At 46.4% G+C, this 16,784-nt stretch overlaps 1 protein-coding gene and 1 long non-coding RNA gene across 5 annotated transcripts in view; one reads left to right on the forward strand and one right to left on the reverse strand.

Annotated features, from left to right (window-relative positions):
* Window positions 1-16,784, reverse strand: part of CUNH10orf71 (chromosome unknown C10orf71 homolog) — a 50,031-nt gene that overhangs the window by 19,590 nt on the left and 13,657 nt on the right. For 2 of the 4 annotated variants that reach the window (XM_041662312.1, XM_041662309.1), the window contains exons 1-2: window positions 4,632-4,743; window positions 4,200-4,307 (exon numbers count right to left, since the gene is read on the reverse strand). The gene's annotated coding sequence lies outside the window, so the exon portion shown is untranslated. Of the gene's footprint in view, window positions 1-4,199; window positions 4,308-4,428; window positions 4,523-4,631; window positions 4,744-16,784 lie in introns of those variants that run through there. The other 2 variants (XM_041662310.1, XM_041662311.1) reach the window with 2 other exon arrangements.
* LOC121454918 lies at window positions 4,907-15,935 on the forward strand. Its single transcript, XR_005975379.1, has 3 exons — window positions 4,907-4,979; window positions 15,063-15,227; window positions 15,606-15,935. It is a non-coding gene; the product is annotated as an uncharacterized LOC121454918 (long non-coding RNA).

The raw sequence follows: 16,784 nt of genomic DNA on the forward strand, positions 1-16,784 counted from the left end.
ATCACTATCAGGTAACTTGGTTAATCCAGGCTTACTCTCTGCCATTAGAGTCACTGGGAGGGCTGTGCTTTTCCCCAAATACAGGGAGACAGAATGGTTGAGAGCTCCACCACTGAACTGGGGCCAACCAGGGCTCTCAAGGCTTCCCTGGTCTTGGGGATCTCCTCCATCAGCTTTTCCTGGTCTGATTGGGTCATTGCTTCAATAGCTGTACAGTCTTGGCCAAGTTATTTAACCTCTCTAAGCCTCAATGTCTGCATCTCTGAAGGAGATCCTAGGACTCATCATGCTGGGTGACCTCAACCGTAAATCTGTTCGGAACATGTAGCTAGCCACTGCATGAAGGCTGTTCGGTGGGAGCTGAGGACAGGGTGTAGCCCTGTGTCTTTGAATTCTGGAGCACTTGGGCCCTCCATCCTGTGAGAGTCAGACAAGGCCAGACTGGGGACAGGCGTTAGCTGTTGGTGCTATAATAACACTAGCAGGAGCGAAGCCATTCTAAAGAGAAAGGCACCTCTGCCCTTTCTTTGGCAATCAGGATGGTGAAACAAAGGTCTCTAGGGAGTTGAAATTTCCCCAGAAAGCTCATGCGAGTCGAAGGGAAGGGCTAAAGCCTGGCGCCAGCCAAAGGAGAATCTGGTCTCTCATGGAGATTTATGACCACATAGACTGCCTATCGCTGGTCAATGATTTTAATCCTTATCTTTAAACTTAGGAGTTTCTTTCTTTCTTTCTTTCTTTTTAATTTGGTTTTTGGTTTTTCAAGACAGGGTTTCTCTGTAGCTTTGGAGCCTGTCCTGGAACTAGCTCTTGTAGACCAGGCTGGTCTCGAACTCACAGAGATCCGCTGCCTCTGCCTCCCGAGTTCTGGGATTAAAGCCACCACCGTCCAGCTAATTTAGGAGTTTCTTGCTCCACTAACTGAGCTAGCTGGGCATGCACATAATGTTACACTTAAACTTTATATTAGCATCCCCCAAGACAGCTATGGGGATCTCTGGGACTCTGTGTTGCTCTTTCCAGTGTGGTCACGTGGACTGAATCTCTTCACAGCATGTCTCTCTAGTTGGCATATTGAGGACAGGTGGCCAGGCCTAGCTTGGTAGAGCTGCCAAGGCCCAGGTTTTGACCCCCCAAAACACAATGCTGCATGTCGCCTTGGTCGTCTCAGATCCAGTCAAGGGTCTGCTCCAATGTCACCCGCTCCTTAAAGGTGGGGCTCAGCAGCACCAGGTGTGGAAACAGTCACCACAGGGAGAGGCTGGGGGAAGATCTGAGCTGCTTCAGAAACCCTGCTCCTAGATGCATCAGCTGAGTGCCTGCACCCCCTCTTTCCTTTGGGCAAAGGCTTTAAGATGGGAAACGGCTGAAGGAATATCTGTCTCCCCCAGCCAGCCAGTTTCTGAAGAAGGGGCCCTCTCAAAGAAGAAAAGGACAGTGTGAGGCTGACAAGAGCCTGGGAATCCAGTTGGAGCTTACTGTAAGAACTATGAACTGTTTTTTGGGAGCCCTTCCTGGGTCCACATCCTGTCTGAGCTGGACCCTGGAGAGCTGACTGAGAACACTCTCAAGTCCTTAGAGAAGCCACACGGATACTTGTTGGGTTCTTCAAACTCTTTCGCTGTCAGATTCCTCTAAGGTCAACTTACACAGGCCCAGATCAGAATGTGTTTTGGCTCGCCTCAGCTCCATCTGCCACTTGAGGCTGCTCCTCAAGCCAAGACCGTGCTCTGCTCATCCCCCCCCCCCCCGCCCACTCCAGAAGGCCGTATATGCTCATATTGCACGACTATGCCACATACAACTACGCCCCACACTGACCCTGTGGCTTACATTGTGTGATGTGCCTCAGTACTGGTGTGTACCCCACAGGTTCCCTACTGGGTCCTGATCTCTGACCTCCATTGATCTTTTGGTTTCCCCTCCAGCCACTCATACCAGCTCAAGTCATGCAAGCCCCTGGGAACCAAGCAGAGACCCAGAGGCACTTGAAGCTTTCTTAACTAACTAAACAAAAGCCAAGATAGGCAGGGTATGGTTGGACATTCCAGTACTCTCAGAACTTGGCACTTTGGAGGTAGAGACAGAGGATTAGGAGTTCAAGGACAGTCTATGTTTAAAAACAAACAAACAAACAAACAAACAAAAACAGCGGGAACCACAAACAAATGAAAACCCATGGAATCACGGGTCTATGGATTGGCTAGATTTGGTGAAATGGGGTTAATCCACCAATAGAAATAAGGCTTACACACTCTAGCCTGCTTGGATCTTCCTAGGGGATGCCAGCCCTGTGCACCTTCCCCCAGGACATTCCCTTAAAGCCCGCCCCCCCCCCCCCCAATCACCAGTAACCCTGCACACACAGACTAAAACCCCAAGAAGCAGCAAGTAAGGCAGCCTAGCCTTGGCGTCACGGGCAGAGCTCAGTTACTGAGACTGCCTATGACTGGAGGAGTAAGCTATTTTAGAACACGGGGTTTCCCCCTGTTAGTCAGGGACAAGAGCAGAGAGGCAGGAAGTGCAGATGCTTGCTGAGAAAAGGCGGTCAGCCAAAGAGATGGACTCTTCCTCTGAGCCCACAAGGCTACCTCTTGCCTTTCCTGCCACCTTCTCACAGTTCCTTCTGCCTCAATGATCCAGCCTCCCATCACCCATGCCCCTTCCTCTTTAGTGTGAGCATTTGCTCCCATTCCTACCAGCTTCTGGTCACCAAAAAGCGGGCAACCCTTGCTCCCAGCCCAAAGACGCAGAGGCAGACACGGGTTGGACTCGAGTCACCCGAAGATGGCTATTTATAAATCCCCAATAAGCACAGATCTCTCTCTGGTCAGCTGGCCACACGGATGCTCCACATGACTGGTGGTGACTCCGGGGCTAAGGTAACCCTCAGCCCTACAGGGCAAAATCGAACACTTCCGTTGTTACTCCGACAAACAGGCCTAGGGGAGATTTCATGACTTGCCAGTTGCTGGCCCTCACTGTCCTGCTCTCAAACTTTCCTTTATTCTTCCTAAATTTGTTTTAGTTTTTTATTTATTGACAAGGTATAGTGTATTTCCATTACTCCTACCCCCTTTGCCCTCTCTCGTTCCTCTCCCATCCCAGCTGACTCCTTCCTCCAGCCTCAAGCTTCAAACTTCCAACCTGCACGTCTTTTTGTTTGTTTTGTTTCGAGGTGACCCACTGAATTTAGAGTCGCTTGCACGAGCTGCATTGCTGTTGTGGGTGTGTGTGGGTTACTATTCTACTTGACTCCAGGAGCACTTGCCCCGCGGGCAAGTCAGCAACCTTTTTCTGTAAAAGATCACACAGTTGATTTCGTATTTTCACACTGCACGGTCCGGGCAGGTGTGTAAAAGCAGCCTGGCTGTATGCAAATGAAGGCGCTGGGCTCTGTGCCAGCCCAGCTTTATTTACAAATCCAGGCTCCCAGTCACAGGGCATTCAGTCAGCACTGTTTCCCAGTGCTGGGCGTGCACATCTGACTCCTGGGTTTACGGAGGCAGTTTAAAGTACTGAGTAGTATTTTTTAATTCTATTACATTTTCATATATTTATATTCAAAAATGTTCTCATCACTCACTAATTCTTCTTCATCAAAAAAGAAAGAAGGAGAGAAAGAAAGAAAGATGAAAGCAAAAAGAAAGAAAAGAAAAAGGATGACTTTCCACTGGGCAAGCCTGACTCTTAGGGAATCTGGTTGGGCTCCCTGGGGTGCATGAGGACAGGCAGTCTGCTGAGGGCTTTGTGTTGGAGACCCATGTGCTTTCAAAGCCTATCACTCAGAGTGCCAGAAAGTGTCCCCATAAGCCAGCGTCTCTCTCTGTTATAGCTGGGAGTGACAAGGGAGTCGTCTCCTTCAACTCTGCTGTGAAACCTGGGACCCCCGTGGTCCCGTTCGGCAGCGCAAGGACCAGACAGACCCGCAAGCACGTGCGCGCTCTGCCGTGGAGGAGCTGAGTACCCTGACAGAGACGTGGGAGGACAAAGTCACACACACACGCCCTAAATCTTCTGTTCATGGTCCACAAAGCACACTCAGCCCCCGAGAGCCCGAGCCCTCAGCGTGCTCTTCCCTGCAGACGCCATCCTGCACATCTCAACACTTGCAGCCCTCCCCAAACAGACACCCCTTCCACTAGCCGCTTAAGACTCCCTTGACTGTGCCAAGGAGCAGGCGAGTGTGCAGACTGTACCTTCCGTTCTCCACGTGCGTCCCAGCTGCTTGTTCCACAGGCCTTCCCAGGATCTGGAGGGTACCCGGCGCTGCTCAGTTGTCCAAACTTTTGTCCCCCTTAGCCACGCTGCCCGGAAAGGAGAGGAAAGAGGATTCAACCCTCAGACTGCCTGCGTCTCACCCAAGTTACCCATTTGAGCAAAATCAGTGGCCAGAAGCTGCTAGATATGGAAAGCCCAGAAGCTTACCCAAACAGAGACTGGCCTGGGGAAACCAAATGGTGTTCTTGGTGGGGAAGAGGCAAACAGTCTGCTCTGCAACACCCGCGTGGTGTCAAGTAACAGTCAGATTAAACAAACAGCCTCAGAGGCTATTTTTACATCCAGATCAGCCACGAGTGACAGATAACTTGGGGAGTGAAAACTGTTTGCCCATTCAGTTGGACCCTCACCACGAGTCCAGCTTCAGTTCGGAATGGTCTCTAAAGCTACCCCAGAGCCTAGATTCGAATAAAACTATCTCCAAGTGGGAAGGAAAACACTTGTCTCAAGAAACGTTAAGAACATGATAGTGTGTGCCCCAGAGTCAGCCGCGGAGGCCTGCTGATGTCCTAGAGCAGAAATAGCCTGTTTCATCATCGGCTCTGGACAACCACGGCCTGCATTCCTCGAGTAAGGAGCTGTACTCTGCCGTGCTTTTGGAGCAAAAGAATCTGGCCCGCCGCAGGCTGGGGGAAGGCTGGGCTGGGTATCAAGGAGGAGAGGTGCAGAAGGATGTGAACTACCCAGGGGAGAAGAAGGTAAGGGTCCACTTGACAGCTTGGCCCTGGAGTTTGCAAGACCCGAGTACCAATGACAAATCTTTCCTGTCAGTCCAGGTCTCCCCTTTCCTTCTCTGGGAAGCCCCCCCCCCCCCACTTCAAAGTCCCAAGATGAGGTCACACCTGCCTTCTCTATGGACTGCATCCTAGATTGGCCTGGGGTCTTCTGCTCTACCTCCAAGTGGCCCTCGACCACCTGCTTCCTTCAGCCTCTGCCATGCTAGTCTCTTGCCCTCCTTGTCCTCCCCAAGCAGGTCCTGTGTAAGCTCAATTACTGCCAGGATTCAATACAAGAATTTCTTCCCTTTTGCCTAAAGCCCCCTTCTAAGCTCCCTTGATCTGTGGCCTGAAGGCTTCAAGTTGTCCTGTCCAGTCAGATATCTGGCTCCATGCAGAGCTCAGTACCCTGGGGGAGCCCTCGAGCACTCTACCCCTGGATCTATTTGTGGACTGCCTGTCCTGACTCTGTGGGCACCTCAAGGGCAGTCACCTCTGTCCTAATCTTGAACCTTAGTCTGTGACTATTAGGCTCTGGAGGTGGGCAAGGCTGTACTTTTCCTGGTCCAGCATTGAGAGATGGTTTGAAGAAGACTCAAAATGAACCTTTCAATGTTATGCATCCCACCCGAGACAAACAACAACATGAAACGGGAGTGAACGCATTGCACAGACCTGGGAAGCCCTGAGTCCATTAATTCCTAGCTCTCTGACACCAGCCAAATCACTCCTCTGTGCTAAACCTCTGTTTTCCTTTTTCTAAACCGGAAAGAGCACCCATTGCTCTGTCAGAGGAGCGATGATGCATATATAATTACACTGTCAAGTTTCCCAAATGTTAGCCACTTATTTATTATTGTTACACAATTTTTTTTGTGTGACAGCCTCAAGCATCTAAATTATCAATTATTAGTTTTCTTAAAATAAAACTTAAGCCAATTTTTTTAAATAGAGCTTTCTCTTAAACAATACCCAAGAAATCATAGATTTGATATTTTAGCGATTGTTTTCTCCTATGCAAACAAATCCAGTCAGTTCCGAGTTGTCTATGTTTGGCCGGAGTCACTTCATCCCAGCTTTAGGCAGTTGCACTGCGAGACCTCATTCTACATGGAATTTGTTTTGGGTGAGTAACAAGAACTGAACCGTTCAGCAGGGCTTCTGATTTCCCAGCTCTCTTCGCTGTCGTCCTCCGTGTCGCTCTTCCCAGCTTACTCTTAATGCCTCACAGGTGGCCAGCATGACCTCATGTCTGGTTTGGGATCATGGAAACGGTGATCTGTGCTCCCAGGCAAGAGTTGATACTGTTTGCTTGAAGTGACGGACTGACAAGAGACTAGGGGCATTTTTGGCGGTCCAGGGAGTGAAGGGCAGCTTCGTCAGCCGTGTTGGGAGAGAACAATAGAGAATCTGCCTAGCAGGAACCTCCTAGCAAGCTAACCAGGCCACCATGCTCCACTCCAGAACTCAGTTGCCCCCAGGAAAGTTCCACCTTTGGCAAGCCTTGGATCCCATATCTGCTTTAGTTACTGTGGGCATGCTGACACAGACCACTCCCGGCAGAGACAACAGTTAGACTTTGGATCAAGAACACAGGGTCTCCGTAGCCCAGAGCCCGCATGGTTCCTGGCTGAGAAGAAGTGACCACTGTCTTCCAGCCCAGGAGCCATGAGCTGCATGGAAAGAATGTGGATGAAGACACCATTCTAAATGTAGACTCATGGGCGCTATGTGAGCCACTGTGCTCTGAATGGTCTAGAAAAACAAGGCCTGCTTGTCCGTTCAGAGGAGCATAAATAAAGTTGTCCTCAGGCAGTGTGCTACTATGTTCTGTCCCTGCAAGGACGGCTCTCAGCAGGCCTCAGGAACATAGCAGGACAGAGTGCCTGCTTAATGGCAGTAGAGAAAATGGCCGAGCTGTGGCCTTGATGCATATGATGGTCACTAGCTTCACCTGACATCAGTTTTAACCTGTGCTATACCTGTATAACTAGACCTGTGCAAAAGCGGGGACCGAGGGCAGTGCAGGGTGGCTCTTGTAGCTGATTTCTGGCTCTGGTTATTTGAAGCTCACATCCCTGCAAAGATCAGGCGGTAACTCACCCGATTCTTCTACCCCTGTGACCTGGACATAGGAAACATTTCTTTGCCAGCACCAAGCTTTCCTTGGGCATCATTTCTGTCAATGTCTTTATGAGCCTGGGGCATCTTATTGACTTGATAATAAAATGAAAAGCTAGCCAGCCCACACAGAACACTTGCATTGTGCCTGGTACCATTCAATGTCCTTACACTAGTGAGTTCACAATCCCAGAGCTTCAGGAGGAGATAAGAAAAAAAGACACTCACCCTGCCCATAGTGAAGTGTAGCTGGGTCACACCTCCTAAAGGCTCCATAGCCTTTTGAGTTGTGCCACAACTGGGCTTGTTGGTTCAAGCCTGTAAAGCTTAGGCAACAGGTTCACAAGTTTAAGGCCTGCCTGGGTTACAGAGTGAGTTCAAGACTAGCTTAGACAACTTAGTGAGCTGCTGTCTCAAAATTAAAATAAAAAGATGAAGAAAGGCAGTACCTAGCCTGTATGAGGCCCTAGGTTTGATCCCCGCACAGGACTGGGGGCGGGGTCAAGACACACCAAACAGCTGGGCTAGAATGCTCAAAACATGAGCCCATGTGGCACCTTTCAGATTCAGACTCTAATAGTCTTTCAGGACATGGATCTGTATGGATGTAGAGGGATGCTGACTGCTTGCTAAACTCAGAATGAGGGCTCCGTTAGTATCTCACAGTCTGAAAACAGTAGACCCATGTGGCTAAGGACTCTTCCACGGGCTGCTGCTCTTCCTGCCTGGACATAGCTGGGGCTTGTCATCGATGGAGGGACTTGTTGGCTTGAGGGTGAGACAGCCTCCCCAAGGCTTAACCTCCAGGGTTCCTTGGTAAGGACTTCACAATGAAAGTTTGTGAAGTGTGTGTGTGTGTGTGTGTGTGTGTGTGTGAGAGAGAGAGAGAGAGAGAGAGAGAGAGAGAGAGATATCCCGTGACACATAAGCACTTCAGTCATGTCCTATGTTCATCACATTGTGATAGATGATCTACAATGTACAATGACCCTGCTTGGAATTTTCCAGTTTATATCTGTGACAACATGGCATGTACCTGGTGGTATGAATGCTGATCACCAGGTTAGTAGCATCTGGTCTCACTATTGTGGAGGTGCTGGGCAGGGACAAGAAGCTGTACTTCTCAGCCAGTCATGAAAGGAGCACCCCACATGACTGTGCATGTTGAAACTTGTTTTGCAGCTGATGAATTTCGGCTTACCATGTGCTTGTTGGACCATAACGTCATTGTACGTTGGGGAGCATCATGCTTGGGATATTGTGGATTTAAAAAAAACCTATTATTAGACCTTGCTTCCACGAAGCTGGTACAAAACTGATCTTATAGCATCCAAGACTGCCTGCACATAAGGCATGGACCACAAAGCATAGGTGAGCGCTGGCTGCCCCCACAGGTATTTCAGCTCTGTTCTGCAGAACAACTACAGGGAGAGAAAAGTCACTGTCTAACTGACCGTCACCCATTTCTATGGAGACAGGATTGTTTTTAACCTCTCTCCTGCCTCGGATCCTTTGTTCCCAGTAGGTTCTCTGTGTAAGAGCACTTTGCCCTGATCTTTCTACTTCTCACCTCTATAGTCTTTGTAGAGCCCTTGAGAAGCTCCCAGGGCTCTTCATAGCCAAGCTACCAGCATTGTAGGTTTTGACCTCAGAGGTTTAAGGCATTTCTTCCCAGGCCACCAACCGCTGACCAACCTAGGCACCTGCTTTGATTCCTTCTCCACTTGGTGCCTCCAGATCTCTGCAAGTATCTAATGAGACAGAACATGTGGTTACACTGGCATTAAATCATGGCTAGGGAAGCCAGGTCATGACATTATTTGTCATAATAAGACTGCTCTGGCTATGTCCTAGTTAGGGTGATGGCAGATCTGCTGTGAATGGCAATCTTAGGAGTTTGTGCTGAGGAATTATCAAGAAGCTGCATGCCTCTTTGCCTTGGAGTACTAACTGTAGAGAGAGACAAAGGCCTCCTCTCTGACCTTGTAGCTTCTAATTCTGAGGACAAGGGAGAGAAATGTGGTTTACTGTCAATTCAAGGAGGGGGCTGTGAATGAATGCCACTTTTGTCCTCGTTGTTCTAAAAGACAACATAAATAGACAACAACCAGAAATGGTTACCAGTGGAGAAGGAATGGGACAGGGTGAGGGGAGAGGGATGGAAGTTAGACGGCTCAGAAACTGCCCTTTCTTGGGTACCTTTAGTTTGGAGACATGAAAATACTTTATGGAATTATACACTAATTTTTTTACACTAAATATCTTTATATTTAGTGTAAAAATTATACACTAAATATTTTTATATTTTTATAAATTGACATGCCAACATGTGCCAGCTAAATCCACATAAAACCTGAGAAATCTTAAAAAGGAATTCTAGACTCAAAAGAACAGAGTTAAGCATGGCTTTTGGTAGCAATATTTTCTCTGGTGAGCTGTTTGTTAGAAGCAAGCAGAGGCACAATTCTTTTAAGAGAAGGCTTCCTGACTCAGCGGTAGCAGCAACAATTGCATGGCTCCTTTAAGAAGGCTTCCGCATTTGTGCTAGTTTCTAGCACAAATGTTTCTGAACCTCTTTTGGGAGGTCCAGCTATGGAACATTTACTTGGGGTTTGTGAGCAGAGTGCTACAAAATTTGCCTAATGGCAACATAGACCAGCTGTGTGCCTGAAAATGGGTCTGTGAACATGGCTTGCACTGAACAAACCTCTGCCATGTTTGACTGGGTAGAGCCAAAAGTCAAAGCAACCTTAGTCCTAGTAATACCACTTAGCATTTTTAGAAGTGCTCCTGGACAGAAAAGGATTTCAGATGTACAATAGGACAGATTCAGACATGAAAAACCTCTAAACAAGACACAGTGTGTTTTAAAATGTATGTAGGCTTAGTAGAGAGAAGAAAAAGAGTATAGAAACAGTAAATGAAATATAAAATAATACAAACAGTCATAGATTAAAGGAGTAAAGATAATAAAATAAATATTAAACCTGTAGAAAAAGTAATAGCATAAGAAAAATAAGCTACGTAAGAGAGTCTGGATTATGTATATTATTATGTGTTTTCTTTGAATTTTTTGACTGAGTATGGGCTGCTAAGCTAAACCAACATATGTATTTTAAAAGTATTATGACTCCAATCTTTGGATCTAAAGATTTCTTGCTTTGGAAAAATGGTTCTTTTGTGTCCACAGAGGATGAGACTCTGCGGAACCCTTCCAGACTAAAGTGGTTTGATGGACCAAGACCCCCTCAAAAGGTCTCTGTGAATCCCCAAATACCTTGCCCAACATAAAGCAGGAAGCAGTTGGAGAGAACTATGCCCAGATTCCCTAAAGGATTGTTTATAAATGTTTGTTTACATTTAAAGGGGGATATGCTATAGAGATTAATAATTTGCATTGGTATGGATTTTGGTCTATCAATACAAATTTTAGTTCAATTTTGTTACATATATATTTCTTCTCTTGATTAAGGTATTGTGTTTGTGCAGCTCATTTAAAAATGTAATGTATAATTAAGAAATATAGGTTAATAGATAATCATCTATAATAGTCAAGCTTCTAGTCATGTTAGTTAGATTTTCTAGATATAAAGATATATTTCAGTTAGATAGGCATTTTTCAAATCTTTCAGAGACCTTCAGAATATGACATTTAAAATGTTTTAAGAACTTAGACTTTTAATGACAATGAGACACATCTGCTCCTGGCAGCACCAATCTATTTCAAAAGGAAGATGGGCATTGAAGAGGCTCTTTATGGAGTTTGTTAGTCATTTGGGCAAGGAACTGCTCTTGCCTGGACTGCTTGATGTTATGCTGTATAAACTGTACATGAAGGATGCACAAAAAATGACAGCTGAATTTGCCTAAAGGTGAGATGGTCCTTCGGGGTTCCTGCTCCATAAAACATTCTACAAGACACAGAAGAAAGTAATTGATGGACTTTGTCATTACAAGGCAGAATAGATCTTTGCATTTTCTGCTTCATGGAAAAGTCTGCCAGATTCTATGGGCCTCCAGGCTGAAGATCGGATGCCCCAATGTTACAGAAGAACTTTGGGTGACTGTCCAGGCAGTGAGATGTCTCTGTCAATTCTAGAGTTTTGAAAGTTGCTTATAATGTACTTCCTGTTAATTTAGGTAGTGTTATTTCCTTCTGGAGTCTTTTATGGAGTTGAAGAATATATAGTTGTAATTATAGTTTTCCTTAGTTATGATAAAAGATAAAGTAGATATAAATATTGCAACTATTATTCTTGGTTGATACCTGTTTGGTTATATATAATATTACTATGTTAAAGTTAAAACCTTTCTTTTTATTTAAACAGAAAAGGGGAAATGGTGTGGGAAGTCCTTCTGTCTATCTGTTGCTTTTATTGGTTAATGAATAAAGAAGCTGCTTTCGGTCAGTGGCTTAACAGAATATAGCCAGGCTGGAAGAGATATGTAGAAAGAGTAGGCAGAGTTAAAGAGAAGCCATGTAGCTGTGGCTGGGGACAGACACCTCTGCTGGGGTCCACTGAAACTTTGTGGTGCTGCACAGATTAATGGAGATGGGTTAGTTTAGAATATATGAACTAGCTAGCAATATGCTTAAGCTATTGGCCAAACAGTATTGCAAATAATATAGTTTCCGTGTGATCATTTCGAGTCAGGGTGGTTGGGAAACAAACAAATAGCCTCAAACAACAAGGTAGAAAAACATCAGATCTGGAAAACCGAGGAGCCATTTGTCCCAGTGAAGTGAAACAAATGGGGACACTTAGGATTTAGCCTAGAATTGAGCGTTTTGCTTAGCGTGAATAGACCTGGGTTCTGCTCCTAGCCTCAGTAGACAAACAAACATATCAAAATCGAAACAAATAAACTTACTGTGTAGGTAGCACGTTGGGGGAAACACATCAAACGGTTTTAAAATACAGTGATTCGGCTTAGTATCTATGAGGATATACCTATTAGATCAAATATAAAATAAAACCTTATGCTGTTCTTAGAAGCACACCATTGGATGTGCTGATGCCATTAGAATGCAAGGCTTATTTATTTATTTATTTATTTATTTTGTAGTAGAGAAAGGAGATGAACATGATAAGAAATGACAATATTGGGCAAAGCTCTGCATTCCTTCTCTGGAACATCAGCAGTGACTTCTGATAACTCTCTTTTAAGAAAGCGAAGTATCATCTAGTTGACATAATAGCAATGCTTGTGATTTATGCCTAGATTTTTGCTTCAAACACCCTTTCTTATGTAAAAAGAAAAAAATTAATAGGCAAATAAATAAAGCAGAAAACATACAAGCACATCCTGGAACACTTTGTCACTTCAGAAAGACAGGCAGGCCATCTAAAATCCCCCTGGATCATATCAAAAAGTTGAAGCGTTGGTTTGAAGAGTCTCTCACTGGGAAAGGAAGCAGCACTGTGTACATGGTTAAGAATCAAATGTCTTTAAAGTGATTAGTTCATAAATGATTGGAAGAAAAAGGGCTATTCATACAGCCCTCTGTTGAAATAAGGGCGGCGGGCTGTGTCCCCGGCACCCGGCCACCCCCACGGCTAGCTTTACCCGAAATAATTACACGGAAACTGTATTTTTTTAAACACCGCTTAGCCCATTTTTATTTTAGCCCTCTTTTAGGCTAGCTCTCGCACCTGGACTAGCCCATTTCTAATAATCTGTTGTAGCCCACGAGCTGGCTTACCAGGAATGATCTTAACCTGCGTCTGTCTGGATTGGGAGAATCATGGCGACTCCTGACTCAGCTTCTTTCTCCCAGCCTTCTGTTCTGTTTACTCCTCCCACCTATGTTTTAACCTATGAGGACCAAGCAGTTTCTTTATTGCTTAACCAATGAAATCAACAGATTGATATATGACACTCCCACATCAGCCCTCCATGCCCTTAAAGACACAGGGATCAACTTACCCTTCTGAAAAATGGGGCAAGGCAGCAGGCATAGCTTGACCTGCACCTGAACTGTATCAAATGGTTCGAAGCCACAAGCGATGGGTGAAGGAAAGTTCCCCTAATGATGGGCGGGTGGAAATGAAGTATTATAGATCATCAGACACCAGTGGAATTTCTGCCCACGAGGAGGCTGCCTATGGGAACCAGTGAGGATTCTTGCTGTCCTTAGAAGAAGCCCCCAAGCCTAGTTTAACAACCCCACCCTTGGTGGACACAGGTAGAGAAAAGTACTAAGCACAATGAGGCTGAAGTCAGCAAGATGTGCTTGGGAAAACAAGATGTCTGTGGAATGATCTGCAGGTAGAGAGACGGGTTTCCTGTATGGATGAAGATGCTGTAACAGAACCTATGACTTTCCTTGCTGACAGAAAAATTAATACCTATTCCCCCCCCCCCAAAAAAAAGGGAAATGATGAGATGAGTAAAGGCAGTAGATTTATATAACAAAGTATTACTGCAAAGCAGACAGGAACAATGACCCTGTACCATGTGTACACTAGTCTACACCAGACTCTCGCAGACGTCTAAACAGCAATGACACTGCTCAGGGATTTGACATTAAAGAATTTCTAGGAATCTTTAAGTGTGATAGTAGCATAAAGTAGCAGGAAGCATGCAGGTGGAACTGCAGATACGGGACTTCATGGTGCCCGGGATACTAAAGTCACACAGGGGCTGGGGTACAGGAGAACATCTGAATTTGGTCACTTGTTTGCCCGTCGTCTGAGATTTGTATGCATTTGTTTGAAATGCCAGAAATTAAGAAGAAAAGAAAAATTCCCCAAGAGGGGAAGACAGAAAAAGATGATCTGCGTGAATGGGTGGGGGCTGAGGACTCAGGGAAGGAGAGGCAATCAGGGAACCAGAAACACAGGCAGACCATGATGGGGCAGAGTTGTGTCTGTTCCTCTCACCACGTGGCAGAGACGGTGGCACCTGGGCCAGCCTGGCCCGTCCCGCAGACTCCAGGCTGTCTGGTAACCTCACTTAGGGTTATCTGATACTAAGTGGCTTCAGGGAGTCCAACATCGCTAGAAATATTGGCAAGCCCACAGACATCAGAAACAGTTAAAGGTCCAAGCCGAGAGTGTGGCTGTCTGAGGCTGTCCTTCCAAATTAGAAAATTGAAATGGGAGAAAATCATTAGGGTGGGCTGTTATGTAACCATGTAAAAATGGATTGCATATGCTAATATAAAACCCTACATATACATGTAAAGAAAGAAAGCACCACACACACACACACACACACACACACACACACACTCAAGTACTCTGCTGTCTTGTGTTAAATACAAAAATAACCTGAAACCAGCAGATACTGTTCTGTAAGCTGGGCATGCATGTGTGATTGTGTGTGTGTGTGTGTGTGTTTAATGCTGTTTATGCCATGCTGGTGACTTGAAGTATAGTAATTAAGACACGTAACAAGAGGCTTTTTTGCAATCTTTACCCCACATGTGTCCCTGTGCTAAAACCACATAGAGTTAGTGGCTAATGTCACTGTGATAGAATGGAGGCCTGGCAGGGAGAGGTGTTGTGAAAGAGCCCTGTGCTGTCTGTTTGTTCTTGAGGGCCAGTCAAGGATTCCTCCAGAGTAGGGGCCTTTGCATTATGGGTCCTGGGACTCCAGGAGGGAGGGGAGTTCTCAGGTTCATGGACAACTGCTTAGAGCATCCACCTTCCTGTCAGAGATGCATGGGACATGGAGGACACCAGGGCTGTCCCCACCCCATGAATGCCACTAGAGAAGTTTCCTTCTCATTCTCCTGATTGGTTCAGTGCCCAGAAGACCAGACTTGGCTTAATTGCAGTATAAAGTTGGACAAAGTTAGAATGTGTGTTCTTAGAAGAAGTGGTTTTGCAGCTCACCATCTTGCCTCCCGGATTGATATTTGGCATTTAAGGCCATGCTCCTGAAAACCAGTTCTGCTTCTGGAATCTTCCAGAGTTTTCCATATAACTTTGAAATCAGTTCCGTTCACAGTGTGAGGCTTTCGGGTGCTGGCAAGCACGCAGATGGCGTCCTGTTGCTGTAGCATGCCCCGGTGCCCAGTGGAGACCCACAGTCTCATCAGCCTCCCCACCTGAAGCAGAGGAGCAGGAGAGACTACGGGGAATCCCATGGGGAGTGTGGTAGGTAAGGACCAGTGCCATCGCACCCTGCGGTGGGTGATGCTAGGCTCAGATCTTTCCTGCCCTTGTCTGTCCAGGTGTTCACAGAAGGAGCAGTTCTGGTTCTCAGCACTAGCCTCTGATCTCCCCTCCAGTGCAGGGCCAGACGAGGTCCGTAAAGCCACAGGCAGTGGGCTTTAGAGGAACATAGATTGATGAGTAGCATTTAGAAATGAAACCATTTGTGTGGCTATAGCTGTACTCCTGGCTTTTTAACGGGGGAGACTGAACACCTCTGGGTGTTATTCCTGCAGAGGGCCATTGGAGCTTTGTAAGGCCACTCCTTTAGACTGGGCAGGGTCTGTCCTTACTGCTGACCATTGCTCTTTTTCTTCTTATACAGAACCTTCTGGAATGCTGCTGGAAGATGTCTGAGTTTGGGGCTCTGTCTGAAGAGGACCTGGCTTAGTCTACAATGTCATTTGCTCACTTTCGCCCCCTGCAGTACGGATACTGTAGCGCACTTAATCACCTTCCTTGGCATTGGCGGCGAACTCCTATGACCTATGTTGAGTTGAACATGAGGATGTAAAACAGGCAACCAGGAAGCTCTGCACTTATTAATACTAAATAAGTCTTATCTTCAGAAATGTTCACCTGCAGTGAGCAGAGAGATACCTCTTTATGAAATATGAAATCCACCCAAATTTATTAAAAACCTCCTGTGTAGTGGTGGGAGCTGAAACTGAGCAGCCTTCCATGAGTGCCTCGTTATTATGGTGGCATTATTTATTTATCTCTTACCCTAAGACAGACATGATGTAATCCAGTAATTAAGATTGCTATGATCGAATATTTATTAAGCACCGTCAATAAGCCAGACACTGATCCACATCAGCGTGTCTGTCCCCTCAAGAACTCCCATCTCACTGCGATGGGGGTTCCGTGCCTCTCACAGGAGAGCAGGGGCATTTAATGGATTTTGTCTTCCCTGAGTGAGCCTGAAAGGTGAAGTTGATCAGAAATTAGGCCTGGTTTAGTTTTTCCATAACAAAAAAGGTCCATAGTTGCTTAGAAGAGGCATACAAATGGGTAGATACAGCCTCCCAAAGCGGCCTCAGACAAGGAGCTAGACTTCCCTGGAGGCCAGCTGGGCAAAGACAAGCCGGGGTAGAGATACCCTTCTTGGAAATGTAGCCCCACTGTGGTATGGTGCAAACTGTCATTTGCTCATTCCCTACCGTGGGTCGGCCAGGGTTGTAAAGGAGAGGCGATTACAGTCAGGGTCTCCTGTGAGCGGCTCCCAGCTCCAGGCCCAGATGAAGTTTGTCCATTTAGAGACTCCTTTGCCAGCCCTGGGGATGTGCAGCCACTTCCGCCCCTAGTTTTCTCTTTCTAGTCTTACTTCTTCTGCCTCCTGGACTCCTGCCCGCTCTGCGCTTCCATAGCTGAGAGCCTGGCCACTATGAGGAGAGAAGAAAGGGGAACAAATGAACCACATTCATAGGAGTCGAAAGCACCACACGAGCCGTGTCCAGTGAGCACCTGGGAGTCCTGTGGCCCACTTTCCTCCCTTGCAATG

The sequence above is a fragment of the Microtus oregoni genome, unplaced genomic scaffold (genome assembly GCF_018167655.1).
Source record: "Microtus oregoni isolate MIOR12 unplaced genomic scaffold, Mior012 000013F_ref0000133, whole genome shotgun sequence".
Classification (NCBI taxonomy): Eukaryota; Metazoa; Chordata; class Mammalia; order Rodentia; family Cricetidae; genus Microtus; species Microtus oregoni.